Here is a 16,004-nt window from a genome sequence, read left to right on the forward strand (position 1 = left end):
GTGAGATGCTACAAAGCTGCATACCCATTTGAGACTGAGCAAGAAACATCAACCAGCTAATATTATCAGACCAACTGTTGAACTCATCACCCAAATGTTGCATCAGCCAAGGCAACAGATTCTAGTTTATAGTCCAATGAAGATGGAAGCCCAGGGTGCTGCCTTACAGACGACTATTAAGGAAACATTCGTGTCACAGGCTGCTGGTACACTTCGAATAGAACAAGTTATAATTCTGTCCCATGGGAATAAGCCCTGATATGCTAGACAAATGCACTCCTGCCGCTAGCAGCTTAGTGAGGATTTGGAAATCTTCCCTTTCACTAGAGTAAAGGCAATGAAGAGTGAAAAGGTTCTTCTGAAGCATATGCAGAGGGCTCAGCATAGATCTACAGTATGCCAATCCCTTTCCTTAGGATATTCAAGCTTTAGACGAAAGAATGTATGAGTTTTAGGGATACAGGATCTATCAGTTCTTAGCATCACTCTCTAAGAAACATGCAAAAACTTGTTCAGACACTCTTCTGGCTAAATGCCTGCTATCAGAAGCAAAACCTTCAATATAAAGATCCTGAGAGTCTTCCATGATGAAAAATGAGCTCCCTAGCCCAGAAGGCAAGGCTTACATCCATCACTGTTTGGAAAGACTATGATGTGGCAACGCCATCTCATTGACACACGACTCTCTACTCTTTATGCAACGTTATAGACAGGGGGCCAATCTGACCACAGTAAGTTGCTTCAGCACAACAAGTTGAAGCAGGATCCACTGCAGGATTCAAGAGTGGACTTGTGCCCAGGAGACTGGGTCAGTGGCTACAATCATGAACACTTTTACTTCTACAAGGTGTCTCAGGTCCACTAGAGAGACTGGTTGATTTCCTGAAAAGTCTTATTCTGGATAGAGACTTGAGTAGAAGTTTGTCAAGGTGTAGATGAATGTGTGTTCTCCTCCATCCCAGACTGTGCAGAGACTGACACTATTGCCATTATTTATTTTGTGAACATTATTGCCTACGGCCATCATTTTGAACTGAAAAGAAGTGGAAAGATCAAGACAGAGGTAGGTCTCTATTAAGCTGATGGATGCAAAGAATGCCTTTATCAGGTTGAGATCTGCAACCCTTCTGAAGATTTTTTCCTTGAACTTCCTGTACCTCACAAACTGATTGGCGCATCTGAAGTTCAGGATTTTTCCTCAATCACCATGCTAGGCTGGGAACTGCAAAGAAAATACAGTACCCTTCTTTGCTGTGATGGCACCAGCTTTGATGTTCCGAAGGTGGTTAGAGCATCCATGGAGCACTGACTCTTATCTTTCCATGAAGATAAGGGAGAGATAATGAGTATGCTGGGGGTGGGAGAGACAGTAGACTGTCTAGTCCTCACTTATTTCAGTGGAATCTATGTGCATCTAAGCTTCTTCTAGGCTGACTCCTACTGGCCCTAAAGCACAGCAAGAACACAGTTCAAAACACAGTTGGAAATCCTTGCAGCAGATAAACCTTAGGCAAAGCTCTGAAGTCTCAGCATTCTGTTTGTGCACAGCTCCAACAGTTGAAAGAGAGTCTAGACTTTTGAAAAAAAGCAGCGCAGCAGCAGCAGTGTCTAACTTCTAGGAATTAAGACTGCAGCACCACAAATTTGGCATAGAACCTTAGGTTGTTGCACCTAAATTATAGCCATTTTCACAGAAGAAGCTAATCACAATGAATCATTCCTTGGAAAATTTGCACTCTTACTTCCCCCTCGAGGAAGCATGCAGTCATGCTGCTAATGTAGAATTTACAGCTCTCATTTCCCCCATACTTTTGCTAACGGTGGGAAGAGGAGAGATTCTACCCCTGCTGTCAGATGAGAAATTGTCCTTAATAATAGAAACAAACAAAAGCCCAAACATCATGCTGCAGCAAAAACCTTTACGAAGGAACAGAGACCTTCTCTTGGCTGGGTTGAAAGAAAATCAACTTTACTTATATCCCGCATCTGTGTCTTTCACAACACTTTCAGACCTCACAGGGCACTGCAAGGTCAGCAGTAAGATGTGTCCAGAAAGAAATTCTGAATATCCAAGTGATCAATTTAACTGGATCTCCACCTTCTTTTTTATAATTCAGCTTCTCACTGCCAAGATGAACACACACTTTGAACAAAAGTGGGACTCTGGAATAGAATTAAAAGTGCTTGTTTTGTAACACAGTTTCAACTTTTCCCAGGTTATTCTCCAGGCAAATTGAGATCTCTCTTATAAATATCAAGCGAGTTTTCCTAAAGACAATAATTCTGACCCAACACAGGTGTATCACTGGTTTCCGGCAAATCAAGACCTACACATCAGCGTCCTCAATGAGCCACCCCTTCCCATCTCTCATACATCAGAGACTGAAACCCTAGTGAAAGTAGATTTACAAGTCATAGTTATGAAGATACCTAGTTTCCATTGGCACTTATATGGCAAGTAGCTAAGGTTAACACCAACAAAGAAAGAGGGGAAATTGGGGGGGGGGGCTGTGCCTCTTAACAGTTGCTTCCAGTTTGTAAAACATGGCTTGCACTGACCAAATAGGTCTGACTGTAATAAGCAAAATGCATGCAAATAGCAGTTTGATGCAGTGGTTAAGAGCATGGGACTCTAATCTGGAGAGCCGTGTTTGATTCCCCACTCCTCCACTTGAAGCCAGCTGGGTGACCTTGGGTCAGTAACAGCTCCTTGGAGCTCTCTCAACCCTACCCACCTCTTTGTCTTTGTGGGGATAATAACAATACACTTTGTAAACTGCTCTGAGTGGGTGTTAAGTCATCTTGAAGGGTAGTATATAACAATAACAATGTATTGTGCATTTCTTACAATATTTTTTATATATTCTTCATAATCCTTACAACAATCTGGTAAAATAGGTCAGTGGTGTTCTCATACTACAGGCTGTGCCTGTGAAGTAATGGCTTGCCTATGGTCCCCAAGAGGTTTCCGTGCTGATTCAAAATTCCAACTGGAAACTGGAAAATGTAAAGTCTATGCCTGCCCAGCAAGACCTATCTTTCAGCTGATTAGCACCAGGCTTCCCTTTCTTTCAGAATCTGAAGGCTGACAGTCTGTGCCTCACAAACCGGGTGTGAAAGTGAGGGTTCTACCCACCATCTTGTCCTGATGGCAGCCTCCTCCCACATGCTGTATTAGACAGCAGCTCACGAGGCACGGACATCATCTTCAGATTCTGACTGGGGTTCGAAATCAAGTCACAGCCCGAAGACAACACTTATTATTAGCTAGCATTTTAAAATTATCACTAGGTAACCTGATGGGAGAACGAGTGAAGACACCTGTCAACAAGGAGGAAGGGATCCCCGGGAGGCATTTCACTTGAAAACTGCTTGTCAAACATGTGGTACTTACTCACATTGTTCAAGGGGAAACCAGGTGTATAAAGCGCTAGCAGCAATCTTGCATTTTACCAGCAAGTGTCCGAGTACAGAGTTGATCAGCTGCAACTTCTCAATTGCCCTGTCAATTGCTGAGGCAACTCTCTCAGTTTTCATGCTTCATTGGGCTTCATTGTTTTAAACACTTTTATCATCAGACTTCAAAATATTTACCCCTCCCCCCCAAAAAAAAACTAGCACAGAGCACTGGAGGAGAGAAAAGGAATATGAGCCATAAGCTGTGGTTCGTCTCACACAGAACTCCACACTCAATGATGACCAAAACAACCAAAACAAGCTATGCAGATGGCATTTCATAACACAAACAAGATAAGGTTAACTCTACCCACCATGAGATGAAGTGACAAAAACCGAAAGAAAGAAGCCCCAAGCTCAGAGGCAGTTTTCCACAAAGAAGGCAACATCCCCAATGAAAAGGGTCTGAAGAGCCAAGGCTAGGATCAAGATCTCTGCAGCAACCCTGGAGGACTTGCTGACAGACAACTGGTTCACTATTGTCCACTCCAACTAACTCCATGCAAAGCGGACATCACAGGGCTATGCCAGGCAGTCTAAGCCCCCCTGCCTAACCCAAGACAGGAAGCTACAGCAAAAGCCCTTACAGGATGGCCCAGAGCCGTCATTCCTAAATTTGACAGCTCCCTGCATATTAACCTATCCCTTTTCACACACACACTCTCAAAATATTTTTTTAAAAGCTATACCCTGTTACTCATGAGCAGTAAGGTATCTTTTCAGGCTGTTATTACTTCCCTGAAGAATTATCCTACGTTATTTACCTCTATCACTTCCTTCCTTCTTACTACCAATTAATCAGGTCTCCAATCAAGGCACCCTATTAGCTGTTTGTACAAACAAATTTCATGTGTCCTAGTTTTTTATTACTTTGAACAGCTCCTGCCCACTCAGCTCCAACCAAACTTTTTCAGACTACATACTGTTATCATGCCAGTGCTTGATATGTTTCCCAGACAACACAAAAGAGTTTGATGGGTTTTTAGGCTGGATTACTCAACACAGAGTAAGTGACACCCACAACAGTGTTGCTGAGCCAGGAACATCTGAGAGAGCAGAGTATTAAAATAATCCAGCTTTAGGACCCATGGATGACCTGGTTGAACAGCCTGTTGAAAATATGAAGCTGACCTTCCTGATCAGACACAGGCATACAGGACGACTAGGTGGGCAAGATACGAGTGAAGTACATGCACCATGTGTAACTAGTGTATTTTTAAAAAATCACTTTTGTGGCTCTGCCAGATAAAGACATGTCATGGGGAGGGCACATTAAAATCTTCCTCTGTGAAATGGCCCCAGAGAGCCCATACTTGCCCTGTTAACAGTTCCCTGGGGCAATTTCAAGTCAGCAAAATGATGCTGGGGGTAAGGCTTTAAAAAAAACCCCTCCCCGGGCATCACAAGACCCTTCTGCACCCGGGACATAACTCCTCACTAACCCTGAATTCAAGGCAAAGGGCATGGAATCAGCTTCTATGTGGCCGTTCACACCTCATGTTTGGTCTGTGTGGTCATGTTTTGGAGGAGGGGGACATATATGGGCAGCTCCCTTCCAGCTGGGTCTCAAGTTGAGGACTGGGAGACTGGGGAGGAGGGACAGACGATGACAACTTGCCCGCCCTCATCCAGGAGGCAACTTTTTAAAAACTTTCTATTCCCAACAGGTGTGGATGAAAATGGGGAAAAATTGACCTGCGGCCTCTACTTAACTAGGTGAAACTGACCGAGGTCGGTCAATTTCAGTTGTGCAGGCTTTCTGTAAAAAGAATGAAAAGGAAGGTATTCCTCCTTGCTTTCAAACCAGCAATTCATCGAACCTGCAGTAGACTTAACATTTTTAAAAAAGAGGAAAGAGAGGAAGGGAGGGGAGATGGAAAGGAGGAGAGAGGGAGCGGCTAGATAGAGGAGAGTCTCCAATCACAATGAACTGGGCTGGCAGGGGACAGAAGAGGGGAGAAGAGGGTGAAACATCCAAAAACGGAATAAAGAGTGCATGGAGAAACAGCAGACCGCAAAGCAGATTTTTTTTTAAAAAAAGTTGTGATATAAGCACTCCCAGGAAAGCTGTGAAAAAGCCGCATGGTGGCCGGAGTAACTACTAATGGTGGCAAAGCTGGTGCAGAAGGTCAGGAAAAAAACCGCAGCAGTAGGGGAACTGAACCCACGAAACTGACCGGTGCAGAAGGGATTCCAGTCTCATTCTGAACTAGACACCTAGACAACTGAAAATTAAGGGCTTTTTAAAAAAATTGCCAGAGACTTCCGACATGAAATTCCCAGTACATGCCAGGTAAGGTCTAGTTCCTTGAGTTCTCAGTCCTGCGGGTGCCAGACACATAAGGCAATATGGCCCATGCATGTTAAGAGAGCTTTGCCAATTCATATTACTTAAAGGCAAGAAACACTGAAGATGCAACACTGATGCTTCCAGGAGCACACACATCACTTCCCCTTCTCGCCACGAAGAGGCTAGTTAGTTAGGGTGGATCACTCCTGCCTTCCAAGGGCAGGGCTGTTCTCCTTCCATACATATTTCCACAAACAAAATGTGCTACTGCTATTAGTCATTAGACTAGAGAGACCGGGGAATCTCCTTCCTCACAAGTCACTCTTGTGAATATGCCCATAAAAGTGACAAGTCCAGGAAAAAGTGTCTATAAGTCTGCTATAGATCAAAGCAAACTTGGACAAAGTTTTCTCTGCTTTAAGCAGATGGTCTCCTGCAGCAGGAGAAAGGCTGGACTCATCGGCTCACCTTGTCCCATGCAGCTCTAGACACATTAAGTTCTTGGAGAAAAGTGGCATGTAAATAGCTATATGTGCTTCTCTAACTGCTGGCGTCCTAAAGCACTGCACTAGTAGCACCACTGTGATGGTTACTAGTGGCCATTCTTAGTCCAGACAATACAACTAGCAGATTCACAAAGAGAAAAATGAGTTTTTCCATTCTTCCGTGCCCGCTTCACTCCCAACTGCCAGCTCCCAGCCAAAACCAATGCTTTTAAAAAAAAAAAACTCATAAAATGAGCCATTAGTTACCAACAGTAGGGAACAAAAGCCTGTCTTGTCCCATCACACAAACAGAAATGAGCAAGGAGGAGGAAGGAATAAAGGAGAGAGGTGGCAGCAAACTCCACCAAGCAATTCCATGCAACCTCTAGCGTAGGATGCTCTACATTGCAAAAGGAAGCCAATGCATTTTGACATAACAGCTGTACACATTGTTACATTAATTAAAATAAAAGGCTTGCCTACTTTACATACAAGCAATTCGCTGAACCTTGCTGACAAGACCACAGAAGCATTTCCTCCAAAATGATGCATAATTTAAGGAACAAGAGAACTTGGTTATACGGCTGCAACAGGGCATATAATATATGTACTTGAAGGGGTTATGGAAGCACATGAGGAATAACCACTGCTGCCTGAATTGAAGCATGCACACACACAAAAATGCTATAAACTAGGAGAAAGCACACAAAGGAAGTGGCAAGAGGGAACGGTGACGTCAACCCTCGCCTCAATTCATAAATGCTAACCACAGAACAAGGCAAATTCTTAACTGCCTCACTTTCTTTCAAATCCTGCTTTAAGGGAATGTACACATGCAGTCTGAGGGCTTTAAAGTATGCTACTCAGCAGCTCTCCTTGCAGATCCATCAACTTGCAGCGGTCACAGGGAGGGCTGGGGCAGGCAAGGGAGAGAACACGGTGTAATCCTAGTCCTACCCTGCAGCTAGATCAAATAACATTTCAAGAACTGCCCGCCAAGCACAGAGGCTGCTTGAGCTGAGTAACTATAAGCACTCAAGACCTGTTTCAAAAATGCATATACATTCACCTGTAATGAAACATGCCAAGTGCTCCTATACTAGAGGAAAGGGAAAGGGATGCCAATGCCAGAGAGAGGAATGGACCCGAATTAAAATCTTAGGAGGTCACATATTATTGTTAAGGACCTTTTAAAAAGATCGACCCAGTTCAATTTTTATTCAGGAGCTACAGCTGCACAGAAGTATGGACAGCGCTGAAAGAACACACACACACACACACACACACAATCACAGAGCTATTTGCAAGCCTAGAACTAATTGCCTCGCAGATCAATGCCTTCACATTTCAGTTATGTATGTTTGGCTTGAAACACTGTTTAGGTTGCAATGCTACATATACCTACCTTGGCATAAATTCCATTCGATTCAGTGGGACCCTGAAGTGAGTCAACATGCATAGGGCTCAGCAGCACCAATATTCAGAAGACAGACCTTGCTATCTTTATTTGCTATTTTTTAAAATTAAAACAAGTTTTCAAAAAGATAGAGAGGAGACACAAAGATTTAGCCTCCATGGCTTCAATTTCTCCACATACTTGGCTCAAAGTGCAAGTTCGCTTCACCTCCATGGCACTTACTCCCAGAGTAAAAGGATGCAGGATGGCAGATGTCATTAACTGTAGTATGAAAAAACCACGTACAGCTGACAGGAGGCCATCCAGTCATACAAATGCTCCATGGAGGGTCAAGTCCAGATGCCCTCCAGAGAGGCTTTAAAACAAAATCCCAGTTGCAGAACAAAAAAACAAGAGCTGGTTTCTGTCTCAGGAAACAAGAAGCAGTTGAGCGGGTCTCCTGTCACATCAGCTGAGATCAAGGTTGAGTAAATATTATAAAAGGCCCTTTCTAGACCAAGCCATGCACCAATTAAAAACATAAAAGGCATTCCAACACAGGCTCCGGCTCCACTTCAGCAAGCAGGCGTAAAAGGCAGCTCTCCTTCCCTTTCCCTCCCCCTTCCCCCACCCAAAAAGAATAAAAAAGAAACCTATGCTATTAAACCTCTCAAACACGGCTTCAGATTCTTTTTAAAAAAATATACAGTTCACCTTACATAGCACAGCCTCCTTTGTCAGGCTTGAAAAAGACTCTGCCAAAGCCAAAACATTCCCTTGCGAAAGGGAAACTTGTAACATGAAAGCATTCTGGAAAGGAGCCCCGGCCAATAAAAGCCATCACATCACCTATCAAGTGGATCCAAGTTTCCTTGAAATTATTTCTCTCCGACTGCGAGTCACTCAGGTGTTCTGTGGTTTGCTCTATTGTGAAACTAGGATTGTGGGACCTGTTTGTTTTCTCACAACACAGTTTTTAATAGGACGACCCACCCACCCCACATGCGACAGAGAATCAACTTTTCCCCATACTGTGCGCCCTCCCTTAACGGAAGCAATCGGGGAGGTCGCACTCTTCTTGACACCCAAGATGCAGAAGGGCTTTCGGGGCGCCTCATCCCGTGCGAGGCAGCCCTGCGCCCCCCTGCCATGAAGCCTCCCTCCCCCGGCCCAGGGCACCGCTTCCCGCAACTCACCCCAGCCAAGCGCCGCAAGGGGAAGAATTCCTGGAGATGCCGGGCCGGGCCAACCTGCGCGCAATCACAGCAACTGCGCCCGTCTGACCCCAGCGGACCCGGGGCCGTTTCTCCGGCGCGCGCAGGAGAGCAGGGGTGGCGGCGGCTGGGTTCAGCCCCACATGCCCAGCCCATGGAGGGAGGCAGAGGCAGGCAGGAGCGCGCGGGTGGGGGGGGCGCGCGCAGAGGAGGCACTTGGCGAACAAAAGGAGGCCCCGCTTCACTGCAGCGCCGCGGCTGGCCCAGGCGAGAGGAGGAGAAGGAGCGGCGGCGGCAGCAGCATCGCCCGGGTCGGAGCGAGAGCAGAAGCGGAGGACCTCGGCGGGAAGCGGCGCTCGGCTCCCCCAGCCCCTCCGCGGCCGCTCAGCTGCCGCTCCTCCACATGCCTCCGCGCGACCCAGGCGCGTTTGCTGGCGAACCAGACGCCGGGAGAGGGAGCGCAGCGCGGCCTCCCCGAGACAACAAGCGGCGGCGCGCCGGAAAACCCGGAGCGGACTCCGGCCGGCCCGGCGCTCAGGCGGGGCGAGGGGCGGCCGGCTCGGGCGCCGCCTCGGCCCCGGCTGCGCTCACCATTGCGCCCCGCCTTCCGGGGCCAGCGACGACCCGGCCGGGCAGGCGCGCTCCCCGCCGCCCGGGCTCGCCTCGGTCTCCTGCCTCGCCCCCCTACCCCGCCCCGAGCCGGAACCGGGAGAAGCCGGCTGGGTGATTGATGGCGGCTCTTTAATAGCGTGGTCAGCTAGAAAATGCATCTGCAAGCAAGATATTAAAGAGGCGAAAGCATCCCCGCGAGTGATCTGCCGCGGCTCGCATCCGAAGGGGAAAGAGAGAGGGGGGGGGGAGCGCTCGCTGCAGCGGCAGCCCAGGAATATTAATGCAAAAGCAAAACCGCCTTCGCGCCCCCCCCCCTCCGCTTCACGTCTCACAAATGCAGATCAAAAAACACGCACGGAGATGGGGAGGTGGAGGAAATTTTCAAAAGGGGAGAAAGGAACGGCGCTAAAGCGGGGAAGGCAAGGAGCCAAGAAATGCCAGTCCCCTGGCATATGACAGGCTGCCTGCCTGCCTGCCTGCCTAAGCACTGGGGCTGCAGTTGATTCAACCAGTAAGCCATTTTGTTAAAAGCCACCTACAGCACCAGCCCCCTTTCCCATCAGAGAATAAAAGACCCATCCACCGAGGGCAGGCTGCTCCTTATCTTCAACTGGGGATGAAATATACATAAGCAGAGAAATATATAAAAAAATCCACACCCTTGCAAACAAAATAAGGAAATGCATCTTTAAAAAACCCTCAAGTCTAACCCACCCACCCCAAACTCATTAAAGCGATGATTAGCAAGTAATAATAATTATGGTTTTGCAGTTACCCGGCATTAACTGTTCAGTATGGAGCCGGAGACATATTCCAGAGGCTTCACAGCACTGACTGCAAGAACAAGGTGGATTTATGGAGCATAGCACAGTGCCAATACGTAATTTTTAAAAAATCAACTGGAAGACTGACATTTCTTATGCTGTGTTTTTTTGGTTGGCCTGAAATACATCACCTCCTTAGTTTATTGCACACATAAAAATGTTAATAGGATACCGTATCTCCCCCCCCCCACACACACACACACACTATATCAAGCCCAACTCCCAAGCAATGCACTCTCATTCAGCACACTATTGGCATATACACACTGTCCTCCGCTTTGCTCAATGGCATGTCTACGCCAGTTCAAAGGGCTGCGAGGGTAGGAGGGACAAGCCACACTTAAAAAGTACCCCTACCTGACCATACGGCAGACTATTTATGAGGCGGGCGAGTACTAATCCCTGTTACCTGATCTTTCATGACTGCCCCATGTATTGAGGCTCAGGGGTACTGCTTTTTATTTTGTCAGCTGGCATTTGTTTTGCATTGTTGTGCTCCCAAGTCCTTTGCAAGATGAAAGGCCCGAACTCAAAGCCTTAATCTATTCTGCAGCAGCGACAAGCAGCTGCCTAAACCACCAGCCCAGCTAATGAAGTATAACACCCTTGCCACCCTGAAAGGCCTGCGTGATCAATACACTCTGAGGGCAGCATGTACTGCAAGCACAGCTCCCTCGAAAGATCAGCGGCTCACATTATCTTCTCAATGGGAGCCTATCCAAGGGGAATGCACTCGGTGAAAATAAGCTTCATAACCAAGAGGCTCAGTGATGGAACTGCACCAGCCAAAACCCACCCCCACCCCTCCAAATCAATCCCAGAGTCAAGCTACAAAGCCAACATTGCATTTAGCCACTCTTCCAATTTTTTAATCAAGTGTGGCCTGCCACACAGCAAGCCACAAGGACAGATTGCTCCAGCAATTGCTTGATAGAGTGTTTGCCTCTCAGCAATTCCAGAAGAATTCTTCCAGACATCAAGCGTATTCAGGCTATGTGAAAAATCTCTCATTTATCACTAATGTCGTCATCACTGTGCCCTGAAAAAAGAGCTTGTATGAATGAGACCCTTCCACAACCCCGTTCACGAAAGCCTTTTTAAAAATTTCAGAGCAACAACATCTGTGTTGACTACTGCACTCGTACCTTATTTGTGTGTGCAAGTTCACACATTTCTGAGACTCCAGCAGTTCCAATTATTCCTTTAGTGTGCCCAGACGCCCTTTAAAAACACACCCTCTTGGGTGAAGTTAGTCAAACTACTAAGATAGAGACAGCTGACATGGGATGGCTTTTTCCTTCTAAGTTTCACATGGGTTCATTTGGAGGCTTAAAGCTTCAGAACTACATGGCATCTTCTTGCCTCCAGGAGTGCCTTGGAAATGCACGACACAACAGAAAAGTGGAAAGCTACGCTCTCACCTTTTAGCTGTAAGGTCAAGAATAAATTCAAACTCCCTCAGCATAAAACATATCTTCCGCCATAACTGGGGTGAATTTACCCAGAACTACTACAATCCCTCATGGGGAATAAGAATGATAAAGGGTGCAGGATTTTATAAGGATGTTCGACCCACCTATTCCAGCATGGGAACATCATCCCAATCATTTGGCACCTGTCCTCAAGAGCCGACTAACTGCTAACTCACCTGGGACACTTGACACTATTATTGACATTTCCCAAGGACAACTAAATCAAGCCAACAATAAAACCAGCTGAACTGTGAATGCTGTATTTCTCAGATTTATATATTTCTGTTCTGGTGCAGAGCAGCTTTCAAGGTGGTCGGTACAATGGCAGTCTCTTCTAACCATGACTGCAGCAAAACAGTCAGCAGTAATGCAAGTAGTATATTATCTTGGGCAGAATATCTAGACTAGATTCCAAGAACCCGTCTTTTACGTACGATTTTAAAAAATTTCACATGCTAGTGTATTGCCTTCTCCAAAATTTATTTGTGGTGACCACCATCAAGAAACCAAACATATAAAACCAGAGGAGTTAGCCGTGTTAGTCTGTAGTAGCAAAATAAAAAAGAGTCCAGTAGCACCTTTAAGACTAACCAATTTTATTGTAGCATAAGCTTTCGAGAATCACGTTCTCTTCGTCAGATGCATGGAGGGCAGAAGGAAACTGGTCAAATATAGAGGAGGAAGGGGAGGGGGGGAGGAGAGGGGGGATGTAAACAACTCCTTTGATATGGAGATACAGACAGCTCCTTTTGGTGTGGGGATCAGTTTGCTTGTGTAAAGGTTCGAAGGAGTTTGCCGTGTTAGTCTGTAGTAGCAAAATAAAAAATAAAAAAAATAAGAAACACATAGATCAATTTAAGACCAAAGCATTAAGAGAAAGAGCAGCAGCTTAATTAATGTAAAAAAGAACAACGTATCACACCAGAACAACAACATAATCACTGTAGCTTTTCAGGAAACAGTAGAAGGGTATCATTGCTGATACCAGCAGTAAAAGTCAGTCTATTTTAAAAAACTAGTAGAAAAAATGATTGACGGGATCTAAAGACTAAAAAATGAATCTCCGTGAAATTGTTTATACCACAACACCAAAACTTTTTGCTTCTTCTCCTCTTGTGTCAGAGGCAAGTCAAGCAGGTGAGGTTCTATATGCCCTACCCAAAACTGAAGGTGCATTGAAATCACCTGGCAGGGGCTAGTGATGCAGATTATATCATGTAGTCCCCAGAAACTGGCAACTTAAAAGAATAGTCAAAAAGCCCATAACAGGGCTTCAACAGGCAACACCCAATTTAAAAAACAAAACAAAGACCATAATCACACATGCAAACTTATTTGCTCCAGCTAGTAATATGGGTTTTCTCAGGAAAATTTGAATTGGAAAATTTCCAATTCAAATTTAAGTGATTTTAATATTTAAATAATGTCAGCAAAAGGTAGCAAAAAGACCCTGTACAAGCCTGGACCACATTCAAGCGCTGGAGGTTTGTCCATGCAACGTATCCCACATTTAACCAAAATACTATGGATACGCTCCGTTTAGATATGTAGGGCAGAAATTTTCCCATGGAAAGAATAGAGCATTATTTTCTGCGCCACATCACTGGCTCCTTTGCTCCAAAGCATTCTCATACTTCAAACCATCCACCCATCTCCGGCAGATCAACCACAACTTTCTCTTGTGCCTTGTAAAAGGTAGCCTGAAAGCTTAAGAGACCACCGCAAACCCTTCTGATGAAACGCTTGGCCCTGATGTGCACCCAGTGCTGTTGGAGCTCAACCTCATCCTCCAACCTGCCCCACAAGAAACAACCGAACTGGGAGAGGAGATGTAAAATCGTGCTAGTGATGGATCTTGCACACTCAATCTTTTTTGTGCCCTCCAAATTGTGCCCCTATGCAAGCGGTGCCTGAAGCACACAAACCACAGTTGGAAAATTGTAGGTGCAACTTACTGTAGTTTGTTTACGCTCTTGTGCACAACACTAGTGCCATAACGACTCCTATGGCACTCATGTACAACTATATCCTCTCTTTATTACCACTGTAGAAATCAGGTGAATTAGAAATTCTTGTGCTGTAAAAGAGCCATGCACAACGGGCAATTGGACACCCCATGAATGAACACAGGTAGGTCAGCTCCTCAGATATTCAAGATGTGAACCGGCTTCTTCTGAAAACCAATTTAAAATGCAGCTGGTAAAAGCTGCGCCTGGATTGATGAACACTTACACAACAAAAAGCAAAGGTCTGCCTGGAATGGATTCCCTTTCTTCAGAGCACTGCACAAGACAGGATTCACAGGGGCTGGGAGAATGCCAGTCAACACTGTAGGTCATTTACCAGCCTGCAGTGCTTGTGATTCAGGTGCAGCACCCTTTTAAAAACAGCACACAACATGCTCGACCAATCAGTGTGGCTGCCTGATGCTGTGTAAGGGCTGCTCCCAATCCACAGGAAAAACAATCCAGGCCGGGTTTCAGTGCAGTTTCCATTTATCAAAACAACCCTGTCATGTTGAGTACCATTAACAGATAATGAAAGGAGACAAGGGATGCAGTTACAAGCAAAGCACTCAGCCTTGTACAGGCCTAAGCATGCAGCCAAGTGAGCTGACATCTGACTTTATTATAAGCATTATAATTAAATAGAATACCTAGTTTAAGTAACATTAAGGTTGTGACACAAACCAACAAAAGCTGGGAAAATTCAGAGTTAAAGCTTTGACACGCTGTCATTAACTCCTGCTATTTTGCAAGGGGGGAGAGAGTGTGAGAGAGAGAAGGCTCTTATTCAGAAACGCATGGTGTGCATGTTTAGATTTTTCTCTCTAATGGGCAAATGTGGTGTGGGTAGGAAGCCAGCTGTAACTTTAAAAACTCTCCATTCTAGATGGCTTAGATCAGAGGCATCCACACGGTCAATGAGCTTCCCCAAAGTATGGCGTACTCATTTCTACACGTCTTCCTCAGCACCAAATGCAGCCAACAGGAAGGGCTGGATGTGTTCAAGGGCATGCACATCTACTTCGCACAGGGCAGTGATGTGATGACGACACAAACAGGCCTAGGTAAACTGAATGCACCAGAACATGGCCCTCAAGCTGAGGGTTTCATTGCTGAAAACGGAACGGAATTCCGGAACCTCTTGAAAATGGACACATGGCTGGTGGCCCCGCCCCCTGATCTCAGGACAGAGGAGAGTTTAGATTGCCCTCTGAGTCTTCTGGAGATCAGGGGCGGGGCCACCAGCCATGTGTCCATTTTCGCAGAGGGTGATTTTAAACTCTCAAAAACTCCCCCCTTGTTCCAGTGGACCCAAAGTGATGTCATTGGTGCTGGAAGCATGCACACATTTTGCATGTGCACATGTGGTACCAGGGGCACCACCTCCCGCCAAGAGTTGCCCCCTGTGCTGGCAACCCACTGAGTTCTACCACCTCCTTTCCCAGAAAAAAAAAAACCCTGGAGGCAGGCATCCTCTTTCACCCACTAACAGACTATTTATTTATACCCAAATGTGGACCCAAAGAGGCTTACATTATTGAAGGTGCTGAGAATCTGTGACTAACTCAAGATCACTCAGAAAGCTTCCACAGGAGAATAGGGATTGGAATCCAGGTCTCCCGGATCCTAATCTGATACTCCAACCACTCCCATCACACTGGAAGGACTGTGTCAGGTGAAAAGGAAAAGAACTTGCCAATGCACACAGGTCTTCAATGGATCACAAAAGGTGCCACTTCCTTGACACTGTTTTCACAGAGCACAGAAATAATTTATACCTTCTTGCGAAAGCTTTAGTACACCTGAAGAACATTAAATGAAGATATACCACAAGATCTATCGAGTAACAACCATTCTCAGAAATTCCTTCTGAGAGAATTAGCTCTTATCAAGGCATGCATAAATACTTCACCTCCTAGACAAACTGCGCCAGGAGAAGGCGGCAGCTGCTTAAAGGCTACCAGATAAACATACTTCAGCAGGCAAAACTAATTGTAAGAGCACTTTGGCTTATCAGATAGATCACATTAGAAATGCATTATTAAAATTTACTAAGCACTTAAAGCTGAGCAGGTCACAGGATTTGGTGCAAGGGGAGAGAAGGAAGGAGAAGGGAGGAATCACAGCTAACAACCTTTTTGGCTTTCAGAACAAATTTAGCACGCTTTGTTTAGCGAACACAATTTGCACCAACAAGAGAGATTGTTAAACCCATTATAAAGAACAATGGAGACATGATCTTGACAAAC

The 16,004-nt window shown here is 45.7% G+C and overlaps 1 protein-coding gene across 5 annotated transcripts in view; it reads right to left on the minus strand.

Moving 5' to 3' along the window:
• The window catches only part of RERE (arginine-glutamic acid dipeptide repeats), a 349,852-nt gene that overhangs the window by 268,480 nt on the left and 65,368 nt on the right, over positions 1–16,004 (minus strand). For 4 of the 5 annotated variants that reach the window (XM_055001173.1, XM_055001171.1, XM_055001172.1 and 1 more), the window contains exon 1: positions 8,824–8,879. The exons of the other annotated variant lie outside the window; for it this stretch is intronic. The gene's annotated coding sequence lies outside the window, so the exon portion shown is untranslated. Of the gene's footprint in view, positions 1–8,823; positions 8,880–16,004 lie in introns of those variants that run through there. 5 annotated transcript variants of the gene reach the window in all.

Source organism: Eublepharis macularius, chromosome 17 (genome assembly GCF_028583425.1).
Source record: "Eublepharis macularius isolate TG4126 chromosome 17, MPM_Emac_v1.0, whole genome shotgun sequence".
Taxonomy (NCBI): Eukaryota; Metazoa; Chordata; class Lepidosauria; order Squamata; family Eublepharidae; genus Eublepharis; species Eublepharis macularius.